General features: G+C 40.0%; 1 protein-coding gene across 8 annotated transcripts in view; it reads right to left on the bottom strand.

The window, feature by feature from the left end:
* Window positions 1-18298, bottom strand: part of NTNG1 (netrin G1) — a 253571-nt gene that overhangs the window by 221634 nt on the left and 13639 nt on the right. The window lies entirely within an intron of this gene.

Here is an 18298-nt window from a genome sequence, read left to right as displayed (position 1 = left end):
AGCACTTTGTTAGTAAACTCCCAACATCCTAATTACCATCCTTCCTTCGAAGAAAGGTGGTAGTGTAGACACAGCCTTTGTGTGTGTTTATACCACTGTCTTCCCGACTTTCGCTCCCACACTCACTCTCTCTCTCTGGAGGATGCTAGGGCGAGTTATGAAATGTTTCAAGATCACATATTGTTTGCTATTTTGATATAAGTTGTTCACTTTGGGGATTTTAGAAGTTCACCATTTATCAAAAATAATCAGGAGGTTTTTTTGTTTTGTTTTTTTTAAACTTTGCAATGGTGGCATTGGGAGCCATAAAGAGCTGAATGTGGCTCCAGAGCCACAGGCTGCAGACCTTGCACTATGTCAATATCAATAATGGTGGTGAGCAGTGGCTCTAGCCCTGAGGTCCTAACTTCACCCACCCTCATCCCTCAGGTAACAACAGTAAAACACTGAGAAATAAAATGTGCCAGAAGGACGCTAATCTCTCAATAGCATCGGGTTCCTCTGCTGACCACTCTCTATTCCCTGTGATATCACCCTCTTCCTTATTTTGTGACTTGCTCAATCCCTTGTTCCTCTCTATCAAGATTCCTGTTTTATGTCCACACAGTCAGCTGCATCACTGTGTGGACTGCCTACAAGGACCGTGTCCAGCTCCTCACAGGAGAGACAGAAGAATGTACCGGTCAATTCCAGCTTCTTTAACATGCCTACATAGGAAGGCTCTGCGTTTCGTGCTGCCACTTCAATGAGTCATGGAAACAGTCTGATATAGATGTGCTTGTTGAAGATGATAACTTTTCTTGGAGCAGATCACCTCCAGATTCTGAGTCAGACCAGCAGGCAACCTGGTGAAAGGCATTCACTGAAATTTGGTATTGCTAGAAGCAGAGCGTTATGGGGAGTTAGCACAGGAGTTAGTCACCTCAGAGAAGCGCATGCTGATGACTAAGGTACATGGCACAGTCACTGTCAGTGAGTGCTGAGCAGTCCACAGGGATAAGGGTCTTCCCGAACAGTTGCCTTATGAGATATCTGGGGCATGGGATAGAGAACGCTTTCTGGTTCTTCAAGACAAGCAAAAAGAACACCATTATTACCTGGCTGCTTTTCCCCTTGCTTTAAAAGTGATTTATTAATTCACCCAGACATAACTGCCAGTAATAGGAGTATTACTTCCCCACCTCTGCTGTGAAACCTAACCCTGCTGCTGCTGTTCTGAGGGGACTTGTGGCCCTTGAGGGTAGACATGCCATGGCTAGCGCGCTCCTTCTCTGAACAGCACAGCTTCAGAATTTAAAGACTATTCCTTAATTATTTTAACATTTATTTTTTATTTTAAAGGAATGGCAAAAGAATGAGTCAGTGGGGGAGCAGAATTACACTCTGCCATCTTCCTTTTATATTAGTTACCCATCATGGAGACCCCGATCATGATATTCACTAGGGTTTTGCATATTGTAGGCCTGCTTCAGAAATCTTTTATAAGGCAAAGATGCTGTGATTTCAATAGGAGTTTGCATAAGAAAGGATTTAGGAATTGGCCTTTCATTTACAATATGCTGCTTTCTCTCTTTTACCAAGAATACTGTGATTTTGCAAGATATGTCTATTTACATGAAGACAAGTATGATGTGAATGAAATTATGACAATATAAATTGCATTATAAAGAGCACCAGGAAAGAAATTCAGTTTTATACCACACATACAATCCATTACATGACTGGCAAGAGTAATAATATTCATTAGAAAAACAAAGAAATTTTGTGGATGCAGTGATGACTCCTTAAACGTAGGAGTTTATTATTTTTTTAAAAACATGAGCAGATCTGGCTCACAGTAAGTACTTACATTTTGATCAGCTGCTACTTCAATATCCAAATTCCCTGCCTTTGTCCTTATTTATGCACTTATCAGATACATGAGTATCAACTGGCCCAAAAAAGGTATCCATGCCCAAATGTTCATGTCTTCCACATACATGGGGAATTTGCCATCACAAGTAGCTTAGCTAGAGTCAAAGAGGGAGAAATGAGCAAAAAGCTATGCTTATTCATATGCTCGGAACTGAAACAGGGAACACATGGAGAGAATATTTTGAGTTTAAGATAATACTAGCCTTAACTTGAAAGACTTGTGCTCTTGATCCTTTTTAGAGACGTAAGCAACAGCAAGCTCTTTTGCTGCATGACGTTTCTTTCACTCCTCCCCATACTTCAGATAAATCAGAGCACTGAATCCAGCTCTCAAGCACATTATGTGGATTTTCAAAATGCTCTGCAAGACTACGTTTGTTACCCATTTACTGGATTTTAAAGAGAAATTTACCTTTCTAACAAACATGATCTTCCTGAAATGAAATGAAATATATATTGTTTCAAGTAAAACAATAGCCATTTTCTGTCAGACAACACATCTGTACATGTGTGTATGTGTAAAGGTGTGACCGCACTGCCCCATATCCAGTTTCTCTCCATTCTCCCTGCTATGCTGTTCAGGGTAGCTTGTGGGGCATGACTGAGGAACCCAAGGCTCCCTGGGAGCTATAGCTCCTTGACCGGCTTCCTAACTAGAGAGCTGGCCCTAGAGCAGGAAAGGAACATTTCCCTGCATGCCCTTGGTCACTACCACCAGGAAAGGGAGGGGGAAGAGGGAATACTGTTTTTCGCTGACATTACTTTTAGATCCAAGAAGGTAATTCCTATTCAACCTTTATTACTGTAAAATTTTTACTTTGTTATAACAAATAATTTTGCCAACCAGTTTCCACTCAAATTTTCATGAGCTTTTCTTATGCACACTCATTTCATGACTATTTTGTACTCCCCCATATTTAAAAACATTGCCATCCACATTTACAAAAAAAGCACTCTCTCTCTCTCTCTCTCTCCTCCCGCCCCCCCACAGGCCTGGAGCACTTCCCTGACTTGTCTATAGACAAGAATCTCCTCTCAGAATAAACTGAAAAATATATTTGAAAATTTAATTTGGCATCACTTTCAAAACTTCCAAGTTTTGGGCTGAACACATTAGAAACCATTTTCCACCATACAGTACATGCTCACTTGAATGTTCCACATTATAACAAACGTGAAACATTCAAATATAAATGAACTCACTCCATCAACCCCACCTCAAGACCTGTGGCTGGGGCTCACAGCTCCACTGGCCCTACAGCTTCAGTGAGAGACTAAAGGACCCTTAGCTCCTGTTCTGCAGGGACAGGTATCTTTCCCTGGCCGTGTCTACACGTGCCCCAAACTTCGAAATGGCCATGCAAATGGCCATTTCGAAGTTTACTAATGAAGCGCTGAAATGCATATTTAGCGCTTCATTAGCATGCGGGCGGGAGCGGCGCTTCGAAATTGACGCGCCTTGCCGCTGCGCGGCGCGTCCAGACTGGGCTCCTTTTCAAAAGGACGCCACCTACTTCGAAGTCCCCTTATTCCCATGAGCTCATGGGAATAAGGGAACTTCGAAGTAGGCGGGGCCCTTTCGAAAAGCAGGCGCGTCAATTTCGAAGCGCTGCTCCCGCCCGCATGCTAATGAAGCGCTGAATATGCATTTCAGCGCTTCATTAGTAAACTTCGAAATGGCCATTTGCATGGCCATTTCGAAGTTTGGGGCACGTGTAGATGTAGCCCCTGTAATGAATCCCTTGACAAAATACCCAAATGGCTTGGCTCTTAGGGGGTTAGTTATTACAATGGTGTACTGTACTAGCAAGACACAAGAGCAGGGGTGGATAATAACTAATCTATGCAACAGCAAGATCTCATGAGTCTTACCCTTATCCTCCTATTCCTTCCCTCATATTGCTTGTAAGTCTCATGCTGCAGCTGGTTTCAAATAAGACAGTAAACTCTCTGAGGCAAGGACAGTGTTCTCATGTGTTTTTATACAGAACCTAACATAATGGAGTCCCAAGCCCAGATCTTTGGTGGCAATAATAAAAATATTACTATTAATAATGAATAATTGGTTTTAGACTCATGAGCCACTATCAAAGGAAGCGACTGTAGGTTATTAAAGGTACGTCTGCACTGGAACTGGAAGGTGCAATTGCAGCATAGGTTGGCTTAATGAGGCTAGGGTGGTCTAGCTAGCTCCTTAGAACAGAACTGAAGTCATCCTACCAGCATGGGTGGCAGAACAGGCTAGCAACCTGAGTACAGTCCCACCTAGAACCCTGAGTACGTCCTCAGATGGCTGGCCTGCGCCACTGTCTGCGTGGTTCCAGCAACTTCACTGCTCTATTTGAGCACACAAATGCTATTAAAGCTACTGAGTAGGCCTACACTATTCGGCAGTCGTAGCTCCAGATGGAAGTAAGGATGTACCCTAAATAGGAATGATGCAGGATTTTAATTCCTGGCTAACTGTATTGTGTACATTCTTAAAGAGCATATACCAAATAACTAAACTTGCTTCAGTTCACTAGAGACACATCAGTCGCAATAAAAGACTATTTCATGTTTCATACCTTACCGTGACAGAGCTCAATAACGTTACTGATACTGAAAACACACGACATATTACAGTACTGCAGACAGAGCAGTGAACCTGTGAGCTTTTTTTTTTTTTTTTTTTTTTTTGTGTGTAAGGCAAATTAGTAAGCAAGATTTGAAGGAGAAATGAAAGCACTAATGAAAGTTGTCTGCACTATTGTGTTAATTAACACTTAACAGCTGTGCTATTTAATAGAATGAATAATATTCTTAACATTCTACTGGTTCAGACTACTCAACGGCAAAAAACTCTGAAGGCACTATCAAATCGTATACACGAATTACAGTTACACAAGCCTCTGAATCTGAACTCCATAACCGTAGAAAGAGAGAAACCAGACAAGAATTATAACCTAATTGCAAGTATTGACTACATACAGAATTATGCTTCCAATAAATTAATTTTTAAAACTGTAATGATAAAGAAGTTATATTTTTCAATGAATAGTAGAGAGATTTATATTTTACTAACAATGACAAATCAAAGATTATTTTGGGAGGCATGTAAGGTAAGTGTGAGACAAAATATAGAATGGCAAACAATGGAGACTTATTCCCACATGAATGCTGTTAATATAATAAAAAAATTAGCAATCTTCAGAATTCTACTACAGCCTTTGCCTAGAAATTGAGACAACCAAAATGAGATGCAAATCAGCGCCCGTACCTAATGAATAATGCAAATGAAGACTTCTTAAGCAGTCAGTCTGCAGGAATCCTGCCTTACCTCACATTTCTTGTGGATTTAAGCACCATGTGTCACAAGAAATTAGAGAAAGAAATTGCCAAGTAATGACAAAGCCTTAGAGCCTCAAGTCAGCACAGACAGCAAGGTACATTAAGATGCATGGTAGAGCAAGGGAGAGACCTGACATCTCATTAAAATGAAAATGTTGCTATTTTTTCTTCACCTAGTTAATGGAGTTGTATGACACTGTAATTTGCGATTATTTGTGCAGCTATTACTTAGAGATATCCTCTACAACACTTCCAAGGGGGAAGCTGAAAAACTTTATAAAACCTTTTTTCAACCCTCAAAAACACACTACTGCTCTTTTACCTCTCTGATTCAAGTCAACTGCATCAGCTTTTCTTCCAGCAGCACCGTACAGCACGCTGCTAGCATCTGTCACAAGTTTTGCCACAACTTGTCTTAGCATCTAATATTAAGTTCTAAAGTTAAACTCATGTCAACAGCGCTAAAGCCATACAGTCCCTAGAAAACCTCACTCTATGCAGTCATTTGTTGTTTTTCCTGAATTAATCTTTGATTTAGTATCCAGCAGAAACTTCATCACTCTCATCAAAAGCAGTCCTGGACCTGCACGCATAATTCCGTACCTAGAATAATCACATCTTTCATGGTACATGTTATTTTACTTCCCAGCCTTTTGTTTTTGAATCAGGTGCCAAGATTGGGAATCTGCAGATCTTTCTGTAGTCTGTGTCCTCTAGCATGGCACAAACTGAGCATCCCAATGAAGTGTGATAGAAGTAGATTTGAGATGGAATCATTCAATTCCAAAATAACTACCTAGCCATCTAGTACAGGGTGGAAAAAGTACATCCCGAATGAGGAATGTATGCCATGGAGCTCTACAGCACAGCTGCTGGCTGTCCTCATCTTACAGAGAGGAAAAGGATATACAAAGTATATGGAGTCCTGCATACCACTGTCCATGTTAATTTGAGTAGCTTTCAGTTTACGTAGAGATGGAACATTATATCTATATCGAAATATTAAATAAGAACACACACACACTCTCACCTCCAAATCCTCATTTGAAAAGATAACACTGAGTCCAGAACAACAAGGGCAAGAACATAGTGTTAACAAAATCACTGACTTCTGGAATGCCAGAGTTGATGTTTATCGCTTACATGACAGGACCTTGGTGCCATGCTACTATTGTTCAGTTCAAAAGTTGGAGACAAATCAGTATTATGGCGTCACTAAGCCATAAAGAAAAAGGTGAATCTATGTAAGGAACAAACAATGTGCATAGAAAGATTAATCCTTTAAGGGTCCCTAGGAAGAAAGACACACTTTTTCTTACAAGCTGGCAAAGACATTATTGTTGAAAGCTTCTCAAAGCTTATTTTCTATTTACAGTTGCACTTCAGTTCACCTTTTTGATTTGCGCTAGAAAAGATGCAAAAGCATTTGAAGTATTACTACTAAATTATGACTTTTTAAAGATTCCTTTATATTCATGTTCCCCCTTGTTATAAAAACAAAGCTGATTTAATTGTAAACCACTGCTGAACATGTCATATAGTTTAAAATAAAAAAGTCAGATTCTGAGATGAGTTACATCTGGTTCAATCTCACTGATGCCTGAAGGGTTGCATGGGCTATAAAGCCGAGAATTTGGTTCAGTAATTAAAAAAAGGTGAAAATCTGATTAGTAATCAATATGGCATTGTCACTCCCTTAAATTTCAAGCAGACAGACTTGCCTTACACGTACTTGGTCCTGCTCCTGCCAGCAGCAATCATGCCTGGAATGTACAGAGTTTAGGCTTCCAAAAGCTAGGATACTCACAACTAACAGACTACAGGAAAAGAAAGCTTTTACTAAACCAGACTAAGCGGTTGATTTGAAGTGGAGAGATAATTAAAGAATGGCACTTCTGAAAGTAATAAAAGTGTCACTACAAGTGATTGATTTGTAACAAGTCCTTGGCTTCCTACTAGTGCTCCAATCAGATTTGGTGCTAAATCAGTTCTAAAGGATTATTGGTAATAAAAGTTATTTTCACAAACTCAAAGAATTCAGCATCACTTCATAAATCAAGTGCAAGTTAAAATTAGATTTCCTTACAATTGCAGTTAAGGGTCCTGTTATCTCTCTCTCTCTCTGTCACACACACACACACAGCAGTTGGAATCAGAATTGGAAGATGACTTTTTTTTTTAAAAACCCTGTTCTGACAAAGGCCTCTCTGTGCTATGGCTGCATCTACATGTTCACTACCTCAGAGACTTCATGTGAGTTCCTGAGTCAGGAAATACTGATGTCTAGTTTTAATTCATGTACAGTCCCTGCACATTATTTGTAAAGTGGTTTCTCACATTCTGGGTTGTGTTATGTGTCCTTATTTACTTTGCACCACTTTTTCTCCAAAAAGTATTATGAACTGCAGGGCCAAAGACTCTATAAATGAATAAATAATAACAACTGTACAAGACTACCCACTGTCTAGAGAGCTCTGAAATACAATATTTAGGCATCGGGGAATACTATAAGGCAAGAAGATAGTTCAGGTATAACTATGAATTTCTTTACTTTTAAGTATTTATGATCTGGATCATATCCTTCAACAGCATTTCCATGAGACAGAACTGACAGGATTTCTGAGGTATCTTCAACATAAGACAAGTGAGGATTTACCTTCCCATGGAGATGAGAGGGTGCACCTACTAACTCTTTGAGATTTGTATGGAAATAGCATAGATGTCAGTCCCGCTGTTCTGAAGGTTTTAACATCCACATTGATAGCAGGAAACCTCCACCAGTACAATTTGCTGAGGAGTGGTTTTCCCACTGGATTCCCTACTTATACCTGTGCCCTACATCCCTGCAGTGGGAACAGAATGCAAGGAGGAGGTCATGGCACAAGGATCAACATTAATCTGTGTAGTTCTCTTATGATGTTGGTACATGCAGGCTCACATCACCAAGCGTCTCTCCTTTATCACTCTTGCAGGAGATGGAGACCAAAAACCTTTAAAGCTACTCCATCAAGAAGCAAAATATAGACAACTAAACACTTCTCAGTGATATACAGTGGATCTGAACATCTTCATCGCAAGGTATTTTGCAGATTTCTAAGATGCTACTCAACATCTAGGCTGTTATTCTATGTTTTTGTAAATGTATATTGTAGTGGTCATGAAAGCTTTCATATGGATGGCACGGATAACCTAAAGTCTAATGAAGGCCCAAAGTAAGATCAGCAACACCAACAGTTCTCCTAGTGCTGCCCATGCAGTATTTCAATTCAAACTTAAGGGGTGAAGACTCCCTCACGTGCACTCACTCTTTGGATATTCAGCCAAAATGGCCAGCAAGGGCACCACTTAGAAACAACTGTGATGATGGTTTATGATGTGTGTCCACTAGGACCCGATGTAAAAACGTCAAACCTGTTTTCACGCAGGCCACTGAATTTGTGGTTGAACCTCCCTAGTCCAACACTCTTGAGACCTGACCAGTGCTGAATGAGAGAATTTGCCAGACCACAGGAGGTTAATATTGTCTAGCACATTACCAACACTTCCATTGTTCACTGGGACTTTAGAAGACGTTTAGGGGTAAATTACAGCTAAATAACAGCACAGAACACACTGAGAACCAGGACTGGTGGCTGTATACAAACTTTATGGGACCAAGGGAAACTTGGCCACACCCATGATAAGTGGTTGTCAGACTAACTAAAATCATGCTGAATTACAGAGGTTGCTGGACAAGAGAATGCCAGACTAGAGAAGTTCAACCAGTACTACTCTTTCAGATAGCACTCAAACTACTAGTAATCTACCTGAGATCCTTTAAATAAGGTTTCAGATGAAAGTGCCCTGCTCCTGCCAGCAGTAATCATGTGAGGAATGTATACAAAGCTTAGGTTTCCAAAAGCTAGGACATTCACAACTAACAGACTACATGGAATAAAAGCTTTTGCTAAATCAGACTAAGCAGTTGGTTTGAGGTGGGGGGACAATTAAAGAAAACAAGATTCTGGAATATTATATTAGCATACCCTATTTACTCTGTATTACTCAAACTGAGGTTCAAAAAAAAAAAAAAGACATGTCACAGGTTTCTGTTGGACTGTACTGTTTTGCTGTCCACTGATGTATATTTCTGATATTATGCAGTAATTTTATCATTCCAAATCCACCTTTTAAGCACTAAACGTAAAATCACTGGAATGATATTTGCTCCAACTTCTTTGTCAGGTTACAGTTGACAAGAAGAGTCAAATATTGGGTATTAACAAGGCTAAACTTTGTGGACTTTCCCATTTTCTCTTCTGTTTCAGCAAGTCTACTACCTCTGAGTGTGTCTATGTGGAAGGTGGCTGCCTCACAGATGGCATTGAGAGAAGTCTCACAATACAAGTCACACTTCAGTGCACACTTCCATCTTATTGCCACTGAAGTGCTTGACGGTAAGATTTAAGTACCTGCCACTGGTCGACAACCTGGGTCTGGAGGGACATACACTTACGACGATGTAGATGGAAGCCTTGCCATCTGGCAGAAGATTATATTGTTCAATAGAAAGAAAAGGACAAGGAGGGAAAAATCCTTTGGTTATAAATTCTTCTCAAACTGTGTGGTAGGGAAATTCTCAGATCCAGAATTCACAAGGTACACAGTCAGAGGGGCATACGTAAGATCACTGCATTTTTGAAGCATCTCCAGCTTTTTGTCTTTTGTATTCTCTGCAAGGACAGTTTTATTTAATTACCATCACTTTGAAAAGCATACTACTTTGGTGTGGCCAAAGGAAGAACATTTGAAGGGTTGGTAACCAAGGAAAAATGCAAAGACAGCTTGTATCAGGTCTGAATCTCAACAGAAGCAGCTGTACAGGGACAGACCCTCTGCTGATGTAAGCTGGCATAACTCCATTGACTTGAAAGCTATGCCAATTTACACCAGCTGAGAATCTGGTCCATGGTGTCCGATAACACTACACAGAGAACCAATCGAACAGTAGGATATTTGCAAGAGCTAGCTGGTTATATTTCTGTGTTGCAGCTCAGCAAAACTTGCACCAGTTCAAATACAAAGGTCTGAGTCCTTCTTAGCTGACACCAAAACCAAAACATATGCGCTGTGTCTACACTAGCAAGTTTTTTTAGAAAAGCCGAGCCCTCAAAAGAATAAAGCCCTCTTGCTCTCTCAGATGAGGAAGTGCTCCTCCTTCCAAAAGACTCTGTGGACCCTTCTTTTGAAAGGACAGTCTTCGTGGTGCTGGATTTTTCAATCCCTGGTCCGCTCCTTTGAAAGACCAAGGGCTGTGTAGACACTCTCTAGCAAAAAAGCAGACAGATCTTTATATCTGCTTTTGTGTGTGTGGACGTGATCTTTCGAAACAAGATTTTTTCAGAAGATCTCTTCCAGAATAACTTCTTTCAAAGGATCACTGTAGCGTAGACACAGCCAGGGGAATTACCTCACTACAAAGTTCAAATTTTTTATTCTCTGATTTTTCTCAAAGGGGGACTTTGTTCAGTTCCCTGAAAAAGTGCAAGAGAGAGAAGGAAACGTGGATGATTTAAAAAAGTGTATATAAACTATACTGAGCATTTTCACAAATCAGCAATTTGGCCATTATTTTACTGTTAGAAAAGGCACCGTTTACATTATTAATAGTCAGCGTCTATGTCTACACTAGAAGCGTCTGTCGACAGACGTTACAGTTGAGCGGGAAATCTCGACAGAACCTCTGTCAACAGATTGCATCTACACACAACTTGCTCCATCGACAGAGAACTACCAGACTGCACTGCCCTCTGGTGATAAAAAGTGGAATGGCAGCTTTGCAAAGAGGGCTGCCTGTAAACCAGAAGTCCTCTCTGTCCTCAGAAGTGTCTACACTGCACTTTTATCAACTTCTACCTCAAATTTTTGAGGCATAATACTGTTGAGGCAAATGCACAGTTCTGTCGACGTAACTCAGGGAGTGTCTGCACACTTAAAGCATTCTGACAGATTCTCAACAGAAGTCCCCTTCTGTCGACAAAACTCTTTAGTGTAGACCCAGCTAACGAAATTATGCTAAAATGCAAGTGTTTTTAATTTTAAAAAGTATTCTGATTTACTCCAATTCTGAAACCTATTTCTAAACCCATGGAAGATGTGGTCAGACATACTTTACTGCTCTCCAGTGCCACAATTAAAGATGACATAATTATAGGGAAAAATGGGGAGATTATTAATTAATAGTTTTTTAGGTCCTTATTGGTTACTTACAAAAAAACTGTTGGACTCATTAAATTAAAACAATATATTTTAACATCCAAACTGTGGTGAGTATGAAGTTTTTTTTTGTAGTACTATCCTAGCAAAGTATTAATCCCTGAGAGCAATCCAGCAGGTGAGGTTATTACTTTTCAAAGGTGGAAAAGACCAGCTTTTGAGCTTCACAGAGTTCTTCTTCAGGTCTGGGCCTAATTCATCTGGTCTCTCTCAGATGTGTGACATAGCACTTTCCACCTAAAACATGTTAAAAATATGCTTTCTGAGAATCCTACTTGCCCTAGAAGTACAGTAAATCTATCACAGAACAAAATGTCTCCAGTAATTAAATCATGTCCAGTCACTAGAGACTCTGACCCTTACTTTCAACTATTCTGTGGGTGAGGAAATCTGAATATGTATAAAAAACAACAAACAGATTTAATGAAAGGGAAAAAAAAGAATTTTTGGTGAATTTTTAGTGAAAGTGCTCATGACATGGAATGTAAATACAAACAAAAGCATACTCTTAATTGTGCTTTTACCTAAAATAGATTTGAAATAATTGAGATTTCCAAAGTGAGGCTATGTCTATACTACACGTGGAAGTTGACTGCTGATATGCAATTTTAGCTACACCAATTGCGTAGCTAAAAACTGAATTATCAGTATTTGACTGCAATGGCTATCTACACAGAAGAATGTTGACAAGAGAGTTTCTCCTGTCGACCTTCCTTAATCCTCACTGCTCGCAAGGAGTTCCGGGGTCGACTTTGACCCTGGAAAGTGCTGTTTCATAAACAAAACCACAGGAGATCACCCCTGAGCAGGTCAATCTTCTGCAGCAGTGTGGCTTTAGCCTGACATAGTAGATTTAGACCCATTTTCATTACACAACTGACACAGAACCAATATTGCTGACATCAAAGCAAGTCTTTCCTTTTACTTCAGTCAATGTTGGTTCAGGTCCTTAAATGATGCAAATTAATTTTAATGAAGGACACATGTCAAGGAAGAGATTTTCAGTGCTAACTGCTATTTGTGGCTTTGGAAGTTTCCCTCTAGAATTATACTGCTACAGTTTAAAAACAAAAGGAATCTCCAGTTTCCAGTCTGACCTGCACATCACAGGTCTTATTTGATAGATCATTTCATAGAGTGCTAGAACTGGAAGGGACCTTGAGAGGTCATCGAGTCCAGTCCCCTGCCCTCACAGCAGGACAAAGCACCATGTAGACTATCCCTGAGAGGTGTCTATCTAACCTGCTCTTATACATCTCCAGTGATGGAGATTCCACAAACTTCCTAGACAATTTATTCTAATGTTTCATCACCCTGAGAAGTAAGGAAGTGTTCCCTAATGTCCAACCTAAACCTCCCTTGCTGCAGTTTAAACCCATAGCTTCTTGTCCTATCATCAGAGGCCACAGAAAAATTTTCTCCCTCCTCCTTGTAACACTTTTTAGGTACTTGTGAGCCACTATCAGACCCACCCCCTCCCCTTAGTCTTCTTTTTTCTAAACTAAAAAAGCCCATTTCTTTCAGTCTTGCCTCATAGGTCACATTCTCTAGCTCTTTAATCATTCTTGTTGCTCTTCTCTGGACTGTCTCCAATTTTTCCACATCTTTCTTTGAATGGGGTGCCCAAAACTGAACACAGTACTCCACTGAGACCTAACCAGCACAGAGTAGAGTGGAAGAATGACTTCTTGTATCTTGTTCACAACACACCTGTTAATGCATCCCAGAACTATGTTTGCTTTTCTTGCAACAGCCTCACACTATTTACTCATACTAAGCTAAGGCTTGTGGTCCACTACGATCCCTACATCTCTTTCTCCAGTACTCTTTGCTAGACAGTCACTTTCCACTTTGTATGCATGAAATTGGTTATTCCTTTCTAAGTGGAGTACTTTGCATTTGTCCTTATTAAACTTCATCTTATTTATGTCAGATCATTCCTCCAGTTTGTCCAGATAATTTTGAATTATACCCTATCCTCCAAAGCAGTTGCAACTCGTCCCGGCTTGGTATCATCTGCAAACTTAATAAGTGTACTCTCTATGACAGCATCTACATTGTTGATGATATTGAACAGAACCAATCCCAAAACAGGCCCCTGCAGAACCTCACTTGTTATGCCCTTCCAGCATGATTGTGAATCTTTAATAACTACTCTCTGAGAACAGTTATCCAGCCAGTTATGCACCCACCTTTTAGTAGCCCCATCTAAGTTGTATTTGCCCAGTTAATTGATAAGAAGATCACACGAGACCATATCAAATGCCTTACTAAAGTCTAGGCATACCATGTCCACCGTGTCCTCTTTGTCCACCAGGCTTGTTATCCTATCAAAGAAAGCTATCAGATTGGTTTGGCATGATTTGTTCTGCACAAATCCATACTGGCTGTTACCTATTGCCTTATTTTCTTTCAGATGAATTCACATCACACATTTCATAGTAACAGAGAGGAAGCCGTGATAGTCTATACACTATCAAAACGAAAAGCAGTCAAGTAGCACTTTAAGACTAGTTTGAAGACTATTTTGCTAGTCTTTAAAGTGCTACTTGACTGCTTTTTGTTTTCACACATTTCATAGAACTGGATGGGACTTTTGGAGGTCATTGAGTCCAGTCCCCTGCCCTCTGCTGCATTATTTTTCCTGGCAAAAAGGTAAATTGACTGGTCTGTAATTTCCTGGGTTGCTCTTATTCCTTTTTTTTTTTTTTTTTTTTTTTTTAAAATAGATAGGCACTATATTTGCCCTTTTCCAGACTACTTACCAGCACCTAATTACTCCGTATTGACCCCAGTAACATGAATTAGACTATAATATTACAGCCCTCGAGAAACTAAGCTAATGTGTGTGTAACCCAGAGACAATGAGAGCACTGACAAGGTCAAACTAAAACCTGAGCTGAGAGCCAGCTGGCTTTTATCTCATGCTGTAGAGGCACCTGAATATAGCCCCTAAGGATGCAGGCTCATTCCCTCCTGGCCAATGACCAGGGTTTGCTGGCCCTTCAAGTGGGAGCTCACCTGGAATGAACTGCTGGTAGGTCTCAGAAGCAGGGTGAGGATTAGGGTTAGCTAGGGGAAGTATGCAACCCAGAGGCACTGAGACTTCTGACAAGGAAGAACAAACTCTCCTCTACAGCCTGAGCCGTAGAGGCATGTAGCTTTAGCCCCAAGGTTGCAGGCTCATTCCTTGCTGCCGATGACCAGGGTCCATCAGCCTTACATGTGCTAGAGTCCTTCAGGGATTGCATATGAAATTTCAACCGCTTGCTTTTAAAGGTAAAGCATAGCTCATAGGAAAAAATGACAATACCCTTTCTTAAAAAAATCTATTCTTCACCATTCAAGTTCACTTTACAACAGTAAATCTAAATCACCTTCCCCAAAACCTGAGCACAGTGCTTCCCTCTTTTGTCATAGCTTCAAAGGAGAAATATTCCAATGTACTTTCAGATCTTATCCTTGTTGATAGCAGTGGATGTGTATATTGTCAAAAGTGCAACACTTCCATCTTGGCTTCTTCAAAATGTAAAATTTCAGATGCCTAAACTGAAAAGTGAACGGGAGTCAGACAGACAGGTAGATTACGTAGACACAAAGCTTGTATGTAGGCCGTATTATTTTCAAGAGTTATTTCTATTTTATCATCACCAAAAGAAGGAAAATATTGGCCTTTCTAGTGAATAATGAACTTACAGATTTTTAGACCAGGAAACGGAAGTGCACTGTTTAAAACTTGTTTAAAATGACCTTGGAAACTGAATATACTTCTGTATATGACACACCTTGCTAGAGTTTCTCCAGGATATTTGTGCAGGCTATCCCTATAATATTCTTTCTGCTTGCTAGCTCCATCTGGGCAACGAAGCTGAGAGGCCAAACAGATTTTGGAGGGATGAGCTAAAAACAGAAGTAAAAAATGGAACATACAGTAAGTAATGTTTTAGTTCTTACAAGAATCACATTCTGTACTCTTCAGTTACACACACGGTGCTTTTTGAAGGATTTTTTTTAAAAAAAAGCTGTTTGCTGTTTATGGTTTTTTGCAGTCATTTGTAAATGCCCTCCATAATTAGTTCTGTTTCTAGTTTTCACTGGAGGAGAGTGCCTTATAGATGGTAAAAATCAAACTGATGAGTTACAATGAAGGCTCTTGACAAGTTTACAGGTAAAAATGTAACAAGTAGCAGAATGTTGGAAAGACTCTGTATTTACACTCAAGAATGCTCTTCTTATCATAACTCCATCCTCTTTTAAAGGCCTTCTAACTACTTGGCAGTAAAAATTCTTTTTCAGCTTGAACTTGACATAAAATCTCTCAACTAGGGAACTTTGTTTTACAGTAGCAAATACTTAAAATTTACTTCACCATGCTTAACTTTTTATATATAAATTCTATGTAGGAAAAAAACTGTCTAAACAATTAAATGATGAGAAACATAAGTCGTCTATGCAAAATAGAATGTGGAAAACACCAAGTCACTGATTCTGCAAAAGCTTAAACATGGGTAAGTCTGCTGAATTCAGTAGAACTAATCGCATGGTGCAAGGTGAAAACTCAAGGCCTTTAGAGTATCCATGCTACAGAACAGAGGTTCCAAACTTTTCTTATTGTATACTGCTGTTCAGAGATCACTGCAGTTCACATCCCCAACCCCTTCTCATCCTTGATATCGCAAGTTCTTCCTAGGACTACCTATCTTTAGCCATATTTCACTGCTATGTACAGAGGCATAGTGTAACATACACACCTGAAAAACAGAAAAACAAGGGAAAAAAAACCAAAAACAGTAAATTCTGAACTCAGCTGAACTGAATAGTTGTTGGGCAACTGAACCTACACTATATAGTAATTTGAGGTGGGGATTCTGTAGTAGGAGTCTCTATGTTCTCATTATTAGAGGGGTAGCCATGTTAGTCTGGATCTGTAACAGCAACGAAGGGTCCTGTGGCACCTTGTAGACGAACAGAAAAGTTTTGAGCGTGAGCTTTCGTGAGCAAAGACTCACTTCATCAGATGCTCCCTATGTTCTCATTGATACATCTTGCAGTAAATTAACTACTGCATTTTATATAACAATTTCCCACAGGATTTTAAAGTTTCATCTGAGCCTATTATGAGAATGAAATAAAATAAGTAGTAGATAAAATCCACCATTATACAATTTCTCCCATGTATCTCCCAGAAATGTCTTACATAACCCTAGCAGTAGAAATACCACATTTTACGAGCCCTTGCTATAGAGTGACCACTGTGAACAGATTGGATTGGATGAAGAAGAGCACAAGAAGAATAAAATAAAAACCATGAAATCATAGGAGTCACAAGACAAAAATATTATTAAAAGTCATTCATAGACTACTATCTACTACTACTACCAACACTCAAAGCTGCATATTCAAATGGTGTCACTGCATGTGATTGTTGTGAATTTATTAAACCGCAGAAGAAAACACACATGCAAAATCAAGCTGTGTGTAAATACAGATCTGTGGACATTGCCTTGTCAGGCAAATGAGTTCAGAGAATTACACTGCATTTCTCAATCTATAAACACTAACATTTTTAAGTGCAAAGGCCCTTTTGTCTCATCAGTCAAATATAGAGGGATATTAATTTTTTTCCAGAGTGGAATATTTTGCCCTCTGCATGGTTAGGCTGTTTTTATGCATGCCACTTTCCTCCGAAAGTGGCATGCTAATGAACAGCCTGCAATATGCTAAAGAGGTACAGATGCAAATTCCCATCACCTCATTAGCATAAGGTCACGTGATTTGGAGTCTGGAATACATTCTTCCAGACTCCAAAACAACATGTAGAAGCACAGCCCCGGGGGTCTTCTGGAAGGAAGTCCTCCTTCTAGCGGTCCCTTCTTCCTGAAAATTTTCAGGAAGAAGGGGCCTCCGGAAGGAGGACTTCTTTTCCGGAAGACACCGCCGGGGCTGCACTTCTACACGTTGTTTTGGAGTCCGGAAGAATGTCTTTTGGACTCCAAACCATGTGACGTGATGCTAATGAGGCGCTGGGAATTTGGAGGAAAGTGGCACATGTAGAAACAGCCTTTGAGAAAATATCTGACTTAATTCCAATATCTGGGGCCTGCTATTGGCTATTTGCAACACATAGAATCATAGAGCTGGAAGGGACCTCAGAAGGTCACCCAGTCCAGCCCCTGCTTCAAGCAGGATCAACCCCCAGTAACTCATCCAAGCCAGAACCTTGTCAAGGTGGGACTTAAAAACCTCGAGGGATGGAGCATCCACCACCTCTCTAGGCAACCTATTCCAATGCTTCACCACCCTCCTGGTGAAGTAGTTTTTCCTAACATCTAACCTACTCCTCTCCCTCTTCAACTTTAGACCATTACTCCTTGTTGTGCCATCTGACACCACTGACAACAGTTTCTCACCCTCCTCTTTAGAGATCCCCCTCAGGAAGTTGAAGGCAGCTATTAAACCAACCCTAAGTCTTCTCTTCTGTAAACTAAACAAGCCCAAATCCCCCAGCCTATCCTCATAGGTCTTGTGCTCCAGCCCCTTAATTATTTTTGTTGCCCTCCACTGAACTTGCTCCAGTACATCCACATTCTTTTTATACTGGGGGGCCCAAAACAGGACATAATATTCCAGATGTGGCTTCACCAGTGCCAAATAGAGGTGCCAAATAGACATCTGGATATACAGGCTATTATTTTCACATTAGGAAACTTTCAATTTCTATAAATAATTGTTACCTTGAATCACAATACAAACAATGATGTAGTTACACTAATGCAGAGAAAAATATAACTGCACCTGC

Source organism: Carettochelys insculpta, chromosome 9 (genome assembly GCF_033958435.1).
Source record: "Carettochelys insculpta isolate YL-2023 chromosome 9, ASM3395843v1, whole genome shotgun sequence".
NCBI lineage: Eukaryota > Metazoa > Chordata > Testudines > Carettochelyidae > Carettochelys > Carettochelys insculpta.
The sequence above is the reverse complement of the archived record's forward strand: the minus strand, read 5'-3'. Positions and strand labels throughout refer to the sequence as shown.